This window comes from Xenopus tropicalis, chromosome 3 (assembly GCF_000004195.4).
Source record: "Xenopus tropicalis strain Nigerian chromosome 3, UCB_Xtro_10.0, whole genome shotgun sequence".
Classification (NCBI taxonomy): Eukaryota; Metazoa; Chordata; class Amphibia; order Anura; family Pipidae; genus Xenopus; species Xenopus tropicalis.
In genome coordinates, this window is record NC_030679.2 from 120908477 (window position 1) to 120923022 (window position 14546).

The window sequence follows — 14546 nt, forward strand, 5'->3', positions numbered from 1 at the left end:
TTCAAAAACTATAAAAAATAAGATAATGGGTGAGGTCAGATAAATTAAAAAGTTGCAAAGAACAGGCTATTCCATAACATACTAACAGTTAATTTAAAGGTGAAACGCCTTTCAATAAAGGTACTTGTGCTAGAATGCGTTCCTTGCACCTCCGTATAGTTGCACTGTGCAATGCTCAGTTCTTTCTGCCTTTCATTCTGGATCGAGCACTGCTGCGCCCATTGACACGGGAACCCTTGAGCTTCCGTCACACTTGCACCCAAAGAATCAGACGTCACTTACACAGCCTGTGATGCCAGACAGACTTCCATGCTTTGTGATGAAACACATGCATACTGTAGATGAGTTACTTTTGGCTCATCTGCAATTGCGCCAGGCACAGTGCAATGGTGTCAAGCAAATCTTCACTTCTTGCGACTGCAATGACATTGAAATTCTGGGAAAAAACACTGAATTGTGGGAAAAAAACCAATGCAATTGCACTTGCAATTGCATTTTGCACACTACACTTGCAGATGTAAGTGAGTCCTATAATCTTTGGTTCCTACTTCTACATCTGGCAGCAGCAGCTTTATTCATGGTTTAACCACTGTGATTGCAACCTGCACATTCTCCTGTCTGCAGCGGAAAAGAATTGAAAGAGAGTGCCCTCGGCACCTAGAAGTCATGTCACAATTAGGCACATGAGCATTTCTTTTGTATTGGTTTCTGCATCAGAAAAGTGAGCGTGCAACCAGTGACACAGAGATTAAGGCTGAAGACACATGGAGCTACTAGTAGCAGCTACTTGTCATGGCTACTAAAATAGACAATGCTGATCATTTACTGATAATTGTCTCTACGTTTGTTATAGCAGAGGCAATTCTCAGTACTGTCTGTGGAAGGGTAGTTTCTGAAGTTTAGTAGCCATGAAAAAGTAGCTGCTACTAGTAGCTCTGTGTGTCTTCACCCTTAGGGCTCTGGCACACGGGGAGATTAGTCGCCCGCGACAAATCTCCCTGTTCGCGGGCGACTAATCTCCCCGAGTTGCCATCACCTGCCATCCCACCGGCGAAAATGTAAGTAGCCGGTGGGACGGCACACGCGGTGGCGCGATTTCAGCAAATCGCCGAAAAAGCCTTGCGAGGCAACTTCAGCGATTTGCCGAAATCGCGCCGCCGCGTGTGCCGTCCCACCGATGACTTACATTTTCGCCGATGGGATGGCAGGTGATGGCAACTCGGGGAGAATTGTCGTCCTGCGAACAGGGAGATTTGTCGTGGGCGACTAATCTCCCCGGGTGTCAGAGCCCTTAAACATAACTGGAGTTGATGATGGCAGATTCAGCTGTGGGAAACACAGAGCTTATAGTTACTATACAGTATTATAAGTTGTGTGTATTTATAATGTCAACATATACATGAGGTAAGGAGGACCCTGCCCAGGAGAACTTGAATCTAAAAGTAAAATAATAAATATTTATTGGAATCTGCTTATTCTAAGGGATTATTACTGAACCACCTAACTTGGTGGGAAACCTTTTTCACCCATTGACATGTCATATTCTATGAGTAAGTTTCATTAGCAGGCAAAGCTGTTCCTTCGATCCCTATAGAGGTGAGCAATAGTTTTAACTTGTCTTCCATTCACAGGAGAGCATCTAAAAAAGCTAGTGAGAAGTTACAAAATATTAGATCCAAAGGAGTTTAAGTACATACTTGGAATTCAATTGTGCCATGTTTGGCCTCGCAATAGTTGTCGGAATGGAATATGGAAATATTAATATGGACTGGAATCGTCAACCAATATATGGCTATTTTATTAAAAATGCTGTTAAATATATTTACTTTAACTGAATAAACAGTAGGGATTGTGGCAAATTAAGGGAAATACTTCCATTATGGTGATGGCACACAGGGAAATTTGTCGCCTGTGGTTAAATCTGGGCTTCCAAGGACAACAAATCTCCCTAGATTGCTTTCCCACTGGCGAAATGAATCACCCATTGCTAAACATACATGGAGATTCATTTACGAAGTCGGCCAAAGTTTCCTTGCGAGGAACTGATTTACATGCAAACTGTCTTTCTAATGTGCATACTCGTGTTTTGTGAAAATCAAGGATGGTAAAACTGTTGCCTTCTTGGATTGCTGCAAGTTGCCATAGCTTCCCTACACTGCAGCATACAATAATTATCATTAGGGTGAACCCATAGGAATAGGCACGGGTGCTAAACCTGCTCCAACGCTATAAAGTTCAGCTCATGGCCAACCAATCAGAAAAAAGGGATGAATTAGACAATCAAAAGATCTGTTTGTTTGCTATGAGCAACCGCATTGGTACAAGTGAGTATCTAATGTGAGCGTCTCCATTGGTTAGCTTCTGAGCGCGCCTGTTACAGAAGGGTTCAAATCTTAGCTCAGCCTCATCTCAGTACTGAAAGAGTTAACCACTGCCTTTAATTTAGAAAAACAGTTCCGTGTGTGAGTACAGGTGTGGCAGAATCATTCTGTACTTTCAATCTGTTCTTGTTTTTAATTTACCTGAAAAGACAAGGCAATTGAAGGTACCGGCAGCAAATTCTTGGAACGTCTCCCAGTGATGCAACTGCAGAAATAAACATTAAGGAATATTTATAAAGTGTATTTGTCAGTTTTAGCATTCTCTGTGTATCTCTCCCTATATACAATTGTATGCCCTGTATCACAAGCCCTGAACATCACATTTAAAAGAACTAGGCACAGTATTGTGAAAGGTGAGTATTCTTTTTTTTAAAGCCCACACAATTTTAGAAAATTCCAGAGAATGTCAATGGTTAACATTGCATTTTTTTGCCAAAGTTTGGGGCTTTTAGTCAGGCAAAATCAATGCACAGGTTATAAACACTGTGGAATCTACACAGTTATAAATGGCTTGTGTAGAAAGCCAGTTTGGGTGGTTTTGGCTGCCATGTCTATTTTCAGTGCTCATAACAAGGCATTTAAACCTTCTTTTATTACAGCAGTCTGTGAGGAGTGATTAAAAATAATGGCAGGGACTATTTTATGTAATTCTTGCCTGATATCACTTGTTTGATATTCATGCTACTAACTTTAAAGTGTTGCAATAATAGGGGAAATTAAAAAGGTTGTGGCTCCAGTGTTTTTTTATTTAGGGTGCATCGTTGCCGTTCCTATTCCTATTGCCACTCCTATTCACACCCCAGCCACACCCCTGATCACACTGTCAGCTCTGCCCAATGCTGCCTATTTATAAGGTATATTTGACCGAGTTTTAGGTCTTTCATAAGATGGGAGACTGGGCTGTTACCTGGTGGGTGAGAGCCAAAAATGATAATGGTGATGAAGATGGGTAAAGTGATAACTAAACAGAAGTTATTAAGGAATGTGAGATTCTGCATGGAAAGTGTGATTTATGAGTGGTAGTAATAGCCAAGGATGTGTCTGGTTTTCAGTAGGGTGGTGTGTAAGGGGGTGAGATAAAAAGTTTATTTCATTAGTGTAAATAGTTAAACCTATGTGCAGGACCAGCCAGCAGGTGGCACCAAGCGCATCTGGAAGCATATACAGTTTAAGGCAGTGCAGTGGCGTGCACTTCCTATTTTGGCCTATGAAGAAGGAGATAGCACATGATGCCAGGGAGCCTGGGGTTAGCCACCTCAGTAGTTGTCTGGCAGGAAAGATTAGGAAAGATAGCAGTAGTAAGATCTTGTGGTGTTCACTGTAGTTGGTGAGAGTTAGTGGTAGGGTAGTGAGTCGAGCAGTCGAGGCTCCAACGAGGAGAAAATGGGAACCAGAAAGACAGGGATTAGGGTATAGAGGGCCTAGTCCACCTGTATGCCAGGCTGCTTCCTATACTAAAAGTCTGCGTCACAGCATCCTTGAACTGTGAGAGAATGGCCAGGGAAGTAGGTATAGGCTGTGGCCCAGCGGCCTGGGAACTTTAGCTTTCAAGTTGCTTGAGCATTGAGCAAAGATTGTGCTGTAATTGCAAATAAATTGCTTGGCAGTAAGTGTAAACCTCCAGTTTATTCAATATCTATGGTGGGATCCTATAGAGATACATCTTGTGGTGGTGGTGGTGGTGGGTAAGCAGCTCGGGCTAATATCCCAAGCGCGGTACGGCACACCAACTAACAAACCCAAATGCACCCGACCTATGTAATCCAGCCTACTACCTTCAATACACCATTTTAACTGTGACTTCCCTTAAGTTAACCAAGAGGTGACATCATATAGAAATGAAATATACTCTAATTTATGGTCAAAAGTACCACTCACCAAGGTGATAGCTTAAAGTATGGTTGTGGAATAATAGCGCAAATGATATATAAAGAAATTAGCCAGTCAAATGTACAGCAAATTTGCTTAATTAATGCATAATATGTATATGTATGATGTCTATGTGTGTGCGAGATGTATATGTGTCTGTGTGTGTATGCAGGAGTGTGCGTCCTTCAAAGAAAAAGGCAAAGGACTCCACAAAGCCTCTATGTGTTCCATAATTTACCGTTCCCTTAATAGCTTATGTTGCACAGCCACCCCCATATACAGTATCTATAAAAGGCAAGAACATTAAGAGTCCACTAGTATTCCAAAAATATTGACCACTAGTGATTGAGTGAGCAAGACAGGTGTGCAAATGTGACCAAAACTGATTATTTCTTACAGGCCTGTCAGTTCTGTCTATATATAGTGAGAGTCCCCAAGCTTTGTTATCCATGAGCCACGTTCAAATGAAAAAAGAGTAGGAGAGGATTTGCCAAATATGGATTGTGATTGGCTATTTGGTAGCCCCCATGCTGTTGCTTCCATTCTGTAATCCAGAAGTGAATGCAGCGACCATCAGCTGATCAGCGTGTCATAGTCCCGCCCAATCTTCTTCACCCAACTCAGAGAGGGTTGAGCGTTGTGGTCTAGCAACACCACTGGATCTCACAACAAATTATTCGATTATTGTGCTTGACTGTAAACCTAAGACTCCAGAACTTTGAGGCAACAGTGTTGCTGGGGAAGATGATTTGTTTCAGACACTCCAATCTGTCTAAACTCTTGGGCCTCCACCTTTACTGGACTTGCTGTCTCTGTTCTTACACCCCTGCCTTAGTGACACCATGGCAGCAAATGAGCCCCCCTGTAAAACATGGGCTGTTGCTGTCATTAACTAGAAAATTACAGTGGAATAATTATGATGTAATGAAAAATCTGGAGCGAGTGTATTGTAGGCTGCTTTATTTGTTCAGTCTGTTCCACTTGCCCTTTAAGTGAATCTCTGCAAGTGACGGTTGCATGTCGGGGGTGGAGGGTGTAGGAGATGCTAGCCACAGAGGACCCTAGACATGGATACTGCCAATATAATTGGCGTCGCTTCTGTCAACGAAGCTCTGGGATACTGACAAGCAGGAGACATGTAATTATCTATCTAGGATCTCGCTTCAAAGAGGAAATTGAACTTAATAAACTTCCCGTCCACTGGGTTTAGAAATAAAGCAACTTTGCCCATTGCTAACCCGAGTGATTGCTGCCCTAAATATGAGGAAATGGAGTGAACTCTGCATTAGATAGGTGGGGTTAATGTCCCTTTCTATCTGCCAGAATCAAGAATAAATACGTTTGACCCTGTTACGCTTTGCACTTAAAAGGCTTGAAAGGTGCTTATTATCTAAATCAGCCCAGCAGAGAAGGAAGTGTCACATAATGTCACATTATCGAAATGACATCCCGGGCTATTTATGGCTGCCTGGAGTTCTGGGGAAATGATAATATTTTACAAGGAACCCTTTGCTAAAAAGCTGTGCATAATGTATGCAGCACAGAGGATCACTGTACAGAACTCATTATTGTACATAACATGGAATAACTCATTCGCTACTTGCAATAATCACTCTGAAACGTGAAATAAATAGAGTAGCTGGGTCATACAAAGCTTTACTGGGTTTAATGGAAACCCATAGTGTTCTGTAAATCCAAAACAGTAGGATGGGTCCACCAAATCCTCAGTCCTAGCACCAGTTTACCATGCTAAAAGCTCAAACCAGGAATAGGCAATACATAGTAACATAGTAACATAGTAAGTTGGGTTGAAAAAAGACATATGTCCATCAAGTTCAACCATAATGCCTATATATAACCTGCCTAACTACTAGTTGATCCAGAGGAAGGCAAAAAACCCCATCTGAAGCCTCTCTAATTTGCCGCAGAGGGGAAAAAATTCCTTCCTGACTCCAAGATAGCAATCGGACCAGTCCCTGGATCAACTAGTACTAAGAGCTATCTCCCATAACCCTGTATTCCCTCACTTGCTAAGAATCCATCCAGCCCCTTCTTAAAGTTATATAATGTATCAGCCAGCACGACTGATTCGGGGAGGGAATTCCACAACTTCACAGCTCTCACTGTAAAAAATCCTTTCCGAATATTTAAATGGAACCTCCTTTCTTCTAAACGGAGTGGGTGCCCTCGTGTCCGTTGGAAGGACCTACTGGTAAATAAAACATTAGAGAGGTTATTATATGATCCCTTTATATATTTATACATAGTTATCATGTCACCTCTTAAGCGTCTCTTCTCCAGTGTAAACAGACCCAACTTGGCCAGTCTTTCTTCATAACTGAGACTTTCCATACCCTTAACCAGCTTAGTTGCCCTTCTCTGGACCCTCTCTAACTCAATAATGTCCCGTTTGAGCACTGGAGACCAAAACTGAAATCTGGAGCACCCCAGCTGTGCCAATATGCCCATGGCAGCTAATAAGCTGATGAAACCCTTATAATTTATAAGTGTCTACATGACACTTATAGCCAATATTTTTTTTTTTACAGACCTGTAAAGAAACGTGCAAGCCAATGAGGGATGTGGGAACTCATAAAGAGAGATGAGAATTCTGCAAAAGTTCACAATTCTGAAAACTGTTCACCATAACAATGACTGATGGATATGGACTAATGCAAAGCTGGAGGTGCTCTATCAGGGGCCATGGACTAAAGCTAGTAGGCTGAGTAGGCATGTTGAGAAGACTGACGATGACCATGTTCTGAAGAAGGTCTTTCATACCAGGCCAAAAGGAACATCTTAGTGGAGTGATGTAACCTGTGTCACATGACTAACTGAAACTTTTTTTTATAAGAAATAATGTACCCCTTGTTATAAAATATCTAGATAAAACTCAATTTGGAGTTCCATGACCTGTATACTTTGTATACTTTCTAATGGTTATGGAACACCTCAGTGACTTATAATATGCTTATATACAATAGGGGGTACATAATTCCCTATATTATACACATTTTAGTTAGTCATGTGACACAAGTTATATCATTAAGCACCGATTATAACTGATGACATCACTAAGCACCACTTATACTTGATATACTTGATATTCATGGCTGTTGTGGATTACATAGTTGCAATGCACTTTTATTAGTAATTGCAGCTTAATGACAAAAGACAGAAATATATATATATATATAATCTCATAAGTAGAATGTGAATAGCTCTTCTCTGTATAAGTCCTCTCCTATTAAAAATAAATGACGCTGAAATCTTAGCCAGTTAAGGACTGAGCTGACCTCGAGTTCCATCAGTCAGAGGCTGCCAATGCAATTACAAGTTTAACAATCAAAGGACAGTTGATGTCTTTTCTACATAATTATACCATATGTCAGAAATGTTTCTTTCCTGTCCTGAGGCCAAGCAGAGACATGTAGAGGGACAGAGCAAATGCATAATAACATTTATCGTCTCTCTAAACATGACACAAGTCTTAAAAAACTGTCAGATATGAAAAGTCATTCCTCTGAAACAGCTCGGAAAATAACAATAAGTGAAGAAAGCCGAATAACTGTTCTAATTTTAAATGGGAAAAAGAATATAGATCTTTTGAGGAGCAGGACGTACCAGAATATTGCATTAACCTGTGCTTAACCGATCGCTCTTGATCGTGGAATCTACCATGCTGGCTTTAGTACCTAACTGTCAGTTCTGTATAGTGGTCTCACTCTCTGCAAATTATAGTCTAAAATTAAAGAAACATTGATCAGAAATCTGATTGGCCAGGTTTGGTTCCGGCGGCAGGCCTTGCTGTTATACAGTGGTTCATAGTATGGCTTCAACACTTGCACTCGTGCCACGGTGCAATCATGGTTGTGCCTGTTCTGTTGCTTCCCTCAGTCAAGTTTTGACACTTGAAGGGATGGTTCATCTTCAAATTAACATTTAGTATGACATAGTAATAATTGGAGACAATTCGCAATAAGTTCTTTTTTTTTTCAGTTATTTAGTGTTTTGTTCGGCAGCTCTCGAGTTTGGAATTTCAGCAGCTATCTGGTTGTTGGGGTCGTTTACCTTAGCAACTAGGCAGTGATATGAATTAGAGACTGGAATAAAAATAGTTGAGAGACTGAAGAGAAAGATAAGGAACCTTGAAAGATGTAGAAGAGGAAGGAAAATAATTAAAAAACTATAAAAAAAAAATAAAGACCAGTTGCAAAGTTGCTAGGGATAGGACATTTGATACTAAAAGTTAACTTGTAGACCTTTTTTCTACTCTGTTAGCCATATACTTTGTCTCCCTGATATCAGACCCAGGCTTTGTACATATTTTATTTCATACTACCAGTACTTACAATGTATTGTACTTTTCCTAACTTTTTGGCAAGACCCAATTATACGAGTTTTAGACGGGATTTGACCCATTCACTGCTTCCTCATGTGCCTGGTTGCACGCTTGATCTTTGCAGGTGGTGAAGCAGAGAGTCCAGGGACCCAAATGAACACAAGAATCTACAGGTTCTGTAACAGGTATAGGTATATTATCTACAATGCTTGATATCTGTTTTCTAATTAAGGGGGGATTCTGTAATTTGAACTATTGTTAACTTTTATTCCTTATCTTTCTATTTAGGCCTCTCCTATTCATATTCCAGTCTCTCCTTCAAACCCCTGCCTGGTTGCTTAGGTAAACAAGACCCTAGCAACCTGATAATGACTGCAATTTCAAACTGGAGAGCTGTTGAACAAAAAGCTAAATAACTGAAAAAACACAAATAATAAAAAATTGCAAATTGTCTTAGAATTTCATAGTCTATGTCATACTGAACGTTAATTAAAAGGCAAATGATCCCATTATTTTGCATTGTGGAATGTAGGTGTTGCAGTGTATAGGGAAGATGGGTAACTGGTTGCTAGTAGGGACATATGGCTTGAAGGGCTGTAAGGAGAGGCTTGTGTATCCACCTGGAGGCCCATGTGCCTTTAGCTACTTGCCAATGGCTATGAAAATGAGCGTACTGAGCAAAGCACTGTTATGTGTAATACATTAGCGAGGGGACTATGCACGTGTGTCGGCACGAGGGAAGATATCACATTGTCTTCTACGTTGCTACTTAATGGTAATTTAGTTACAGTGGATGTTTCAAGTGGATTTTATATAAATAGATATGTAATTTGGACATAATTGTACTTCTGACCAGTTGCCAAGAATGAAATGTGTGAATGACTAGGTTTATTAGAAATATGCTGCACATCAGTATTTTGCAAATCACTTCCAGATTGCCATTGTATTTGCTGCAAATGAACGCTGTGTGCCTGAGCACAGCAACCCCTGGAAATCAGGGAACAGTATTAAAGAAATGTCAGTGCACCCAAGATAAAGGGCAGCGTAATTAGCCACAACGATTTAAGCATTTCATTGCACGCAAAGAACAAACAGAAAGAAAACAGTAACCAAATTATTGCCTTGGAGAAGGGAATGTTTGATCATATTTTGCGGTTGTTGTTTGATGCTGGATCTGGCCCTGGCAGAATGATATTAGGCTGCATTTATTCTGATTTTGCAGCAAATTGTATAGACTAGGTACATGTCAAGTCAAATCAGAACTAAGTGGGGACTGACAATTGAATTTCCTGCACCCTTTGCCCCTGCAGCTTGGACTGAAAGCCAAGTATACAAGTTATCAATCTTTCCAACCCGTATCTCTGACATTCATAGGCCCCAAGACAAAGACATTATTGCTAAACTTGGCGCACGTGGCTCCAATGCTGTATGTAGATGCACCGTGCGCAAGAAACATTAAGACTGATTCACTGACCTGAGCAACTCCAGCAGCTGGCAGTCACCCCTCTGTATTTCTATTCATTCTGCATTCACCTTCATAGTGGGATGTATCCTAGCGCCTGGCACAATTTGCTTTCATTACTGAGTATAGCCAAGCACTGAGCTAAGGCTGAGGTCTTCCTAACAGAGGCTTTGGTTTTGTCAATGCTTTAAACATACTGTAGGGCAGTGATCCCAAACCAGCGGCTCAGGAGCAACATGTTGCTCACTAACCCCTTGGAGGTTGCTTCCCATGGCCTCAAAGCAGGTGATTATTTTTTAATTCTTTGCTTGGAGGCAAGCTTTGGTTGCATAAAAACCCAATATAATGCCAAACAGAGCCTTCTATAGGCTGCCAGTCCACATGGGGCCTATTAAATAGCCAATTATTGCTCTTATTGGCACCACCAGGAATCTTTTTTATGCTTGTATTGCTCTCCAACACTTTTTCCACTTGCATGTGGCTCACGAGTATAAAAGGTTGGAGATCCCTGCTGTAGAGTAAGCAGGTTCTGCAGTGATACAGCGGAAAATCATTCTTCCTCATTGTTAAATTCGGCAAACCACAAGACAACCTGCTTCACTCTCTGGAACCAGTCTAAACCATACGCCACAGAGGCAGCTGGGTGAAACACGGTAGGAGGCCCATAGTACACCAGTTTAGAGTTAGAAGTAAAGATGGGTTCCTCTTTGCATTATCAGAACATGTTTAGCAAGAAGTCGGTAGTTGCCCATTCAGTTCAGCTAACAGAATACTGCAGTCATAATTTGCAGGACTATCACTTTCACACAAAATCCCAGTCAACAGCCCCATAGTGATTTCCCAATGCGCTAGTAGGGTCAAATAGTTTACTGCATGAGTCTAAATTTGCCCATCGCTAATAAATGAGCCCCAGTGTATTTTAACATAGAAACTTTCTAACTTCTGCTAACAGCACCAATATGATGGGCTAACTGCCTGTTAGTATGGCTATTTCTTTAAGTGAAAAATGGAAAAGTTTTGATATCAGAACAGCTGTTTATATAATGAATAAAGTACCCCCTGTTGTAAAATATAAGGATATTATAAGTCACCATGACCACACGAAAACACGAGGCTGAAGGCTTGTACTTTTATACAGGTCATGGGACTTCGAGGTGACTTCTAATATCCTCATATTTTTCAATGGGGGTACTTTATATATTGCAATACACAAGATGAAGTGAGCAACAAAAATTACATCACTAAGCATCGATTATAACTGATGACATCACTAAGCACTGTTTATAAGGGTGTAATTTACAGGATATTCATGGCTTGCGTTTTTATAAGAATATATTTACAAGATAGTGTATTGTAGATATTACAGGGAATAAGTGTAAAATATAAGGCTATTAAAAGTCACTAAGGAGCCCCATGACCATATACAAATTCAAGGTTGCAGGTGGCTTCTAATAGCCTCATATTCTCATATTCAGTATTGTGATACAAGTAGGAGGCAGTGTCACATATCAAGTGTTTATTTGGTGCACACAAAAATATTTAAAAAAATTAACCAAACCAAAAGGACAGAGGTACCCGAATGGTCGCTGAGCTCATCCCTCCCAACACGTTTCGGAGAAGGGTACTTTTTATAATACGCAAAGTTCAGGGAGTCGCGTGGCACAAATCACTAAGCAGCATGTACACGGGTATAACTTACAGGATATTTATGTATTCTGTGGTTTTAATTAAAGAAGAACTAAAGCTCCACAGGTTGCAAATACATTGCAGGACCCCAGTGAGGCAAATCACTGTCCTTATGGTCTGGGCCAGCATGTGTCACCCATAAAAATCACAGTGTGGCTATAGCAGTATCCACATTAATCTTCTTCATTTACAGCATGGTGGTGCAAGGTAAACTCCCCATCTGCATATAATATTTTTTTTTAATACTTGCCCTTTTAAAGTCGGACCTTCTAATGAATCCCACTTTTTTTTACAATTTTACTGCTCTGCTGTGTTTTACGAGCCCCTTTGGCATACAGGAGTCGTGCAGGCTAATCAGCTAAATTTTGGGGAAAAAAAGCTACAGCATTTCAGTGATCTTGTTTTGCAGCTTGAAAGTGACATGCCCCATCCAGGTTCCTTAAGACAACGCATTTGTTATTCCGATACATATGTGACACCCTGGAATTCTGTGCCCTTTTACTGCAATTTCCTCTTGCCCTGGGGACAGATTTATACACCGTGGCTTATCCTGCTTCCTAGCAGCCAGAGCCTTCTTCCAAATGTCAAAAAGGAGATAGATGCAAGTTGTTTGGGCAAACAAAGATCCACATTTACAAAATATGTCTATGTAATCTCCCCAGCGTTACCATGGCTTGCAAACACTTTATTTATAAAGAGAATCATTTTATTAAGGACGTGCAAAATGAGAATACAGGACTTGCAGTCGCCAGTTTCGAACTTCAGTGCAGACACTTTCTGTTAGGTGTGGTGGTTTTAGGATGAGGCAGAGATGGTTTCAACCCTGGGCCCTTGGCATCACAGGGGCCCCTTAGGGGATATATAAATACAGGTATGGAAACTGTTATCCAGAATGCTCAGGGCCTGGGGTTTTCTGGAAAAGGGGCCTCTACCTTAAGGCAAGGGATCCCCAACCTTTCTTACTTGTGAGCCACAGTCAAATGTAAATGTATTTAGGAAATTACATTTATTTATATCTCTTTTGCACTTATGTTTGTATTCTTTTTCCAATTATATTGATATTATTTAATATATATACTTGGGGCATATGGGGTTTGATGTCTCTGATTTTATGTTATCTTGTGGTTTTTCTTGTTTTATATATGTGTGGGAAGTAAGGGCTAATTGTATTTAACAATTTTCATCTGGCACTAATTAGAGTGGTTATCTGGGTATAAATATTTCTTCCCATTTGGGGACTGTTTATGCTTCTAATGAAGTGGCGGGATGCCACGAAACGCGTTAAGCGTAGGTCCATAAGATGTACATGTGCCTTTTTAATGTGACTGAATAAAGACTGCTTTTATTTTTAATCACGTGGTGCTCCGCTCTTTTTGGAAATAGTCAAATGTAAAAAGACTTGAAGAGCAACACAAGCAGCGTAAAAGTTCATGGAGGTGCCAAATAAGGGCTAAGATTGGCTATTAGGCAGCCTCTATGCACACTATCAGCTTACAGGGGGCTTTATTTGGTAGTAAATCTTGTTTTTATTCAACCAAAACTTGCCACCAAGTCAGGAATTCAAAAATAACTACCTGGTTTGGGGCACTGAGAGCAACATGTTGCCCCCAAGCCACTGGTTTGCCTTCAATAAGGGTTATTTAAATCTTAGTTGGGATCAAGTAGAAAGCACATTTTATTATTACAAAGAAAAATGATTTCATTTTTTTTAAAAATGTATTTAGTGTATGGGCGATTGCCTTCCTGTAATTCAAAGTGTTATGAATAATGGGTTTCCGGTTAAGGGATCCTATACCTGTACAAGTAAAGAGGACAAATTTATATTGTGTAGTGGTATTGAATTATTTTCAGTATTGGTAGCCCGCTGGTAATGCTGGGAGTTGCTGCTTAACAACAGAGGGGGCTCAGGTTGTACTTATTCAGAAAATGGGTATTTTTTTCTCTTTAGATGAAGGCTCTGAATTTCCTGCATTGCCAGGGCCCCGTCTTTCTCAAATCTGTCCCTGGTTGTCCATGCAAGAGTTTTTCAACCCATGGCCAATCTCTGGCTAGTTTAAATCAGCAGTGACGCCAAATTCACTGGTAGCTTTATAATAAATACCAAATACTGTTTCTGCCACTCATTTATTTATTTATAATAATGTCAAACCAACCAAACACAGGATGCTAGCTCCTGTTTTTCAGGGACAATGCTGATTAATAATGCTCTCTATGATAGCCTTTGTGACCCTTAGACATTGAATTTCCTTGGCCACTGGGAATACCCAGGAGGCCTAAAGAATAAGAGGCCTGAGTGACGCAGAAAGGCCTGAGGGTTCAATTTAAGAGAGGTGGGGGAACTATATAAATCAGGGATGTCCAGACTTTTTGACTGACTTTGATAGTCTTTTTAACTATGCTCTCAGGTTATTCAAACTACCCCCTATTCCATCTGAAGCAACTCCTGTAGTTTCCATATGTGTCGGGTCATACTCAGCATATCACCAGTAAGAATCCATCCTGCCTCTTGGCAAGGTATTTGGGACAGAACCAATAAAGAATCCATAATGCCTAATCTATGTGCCTTCATTCTGGTTTCAGCCAAGTGTTTGATGCCCATGAGAATATATTCCACCTCTGCAAAGCTTCCATTTAAGCGGGATGGAGCTGGGATTGTTGGTCAATACACAAATGAGTTTAGCACCTGGCTGAGAAACATATTTGGGATCTTATCTTAACCTCCTTCTGGGGAAGCTTATCTGCCTGAGAGATGAACTAACCATACGCTACATACAGTATCTTTAGCCCCAAAGATTTCATCTTATTT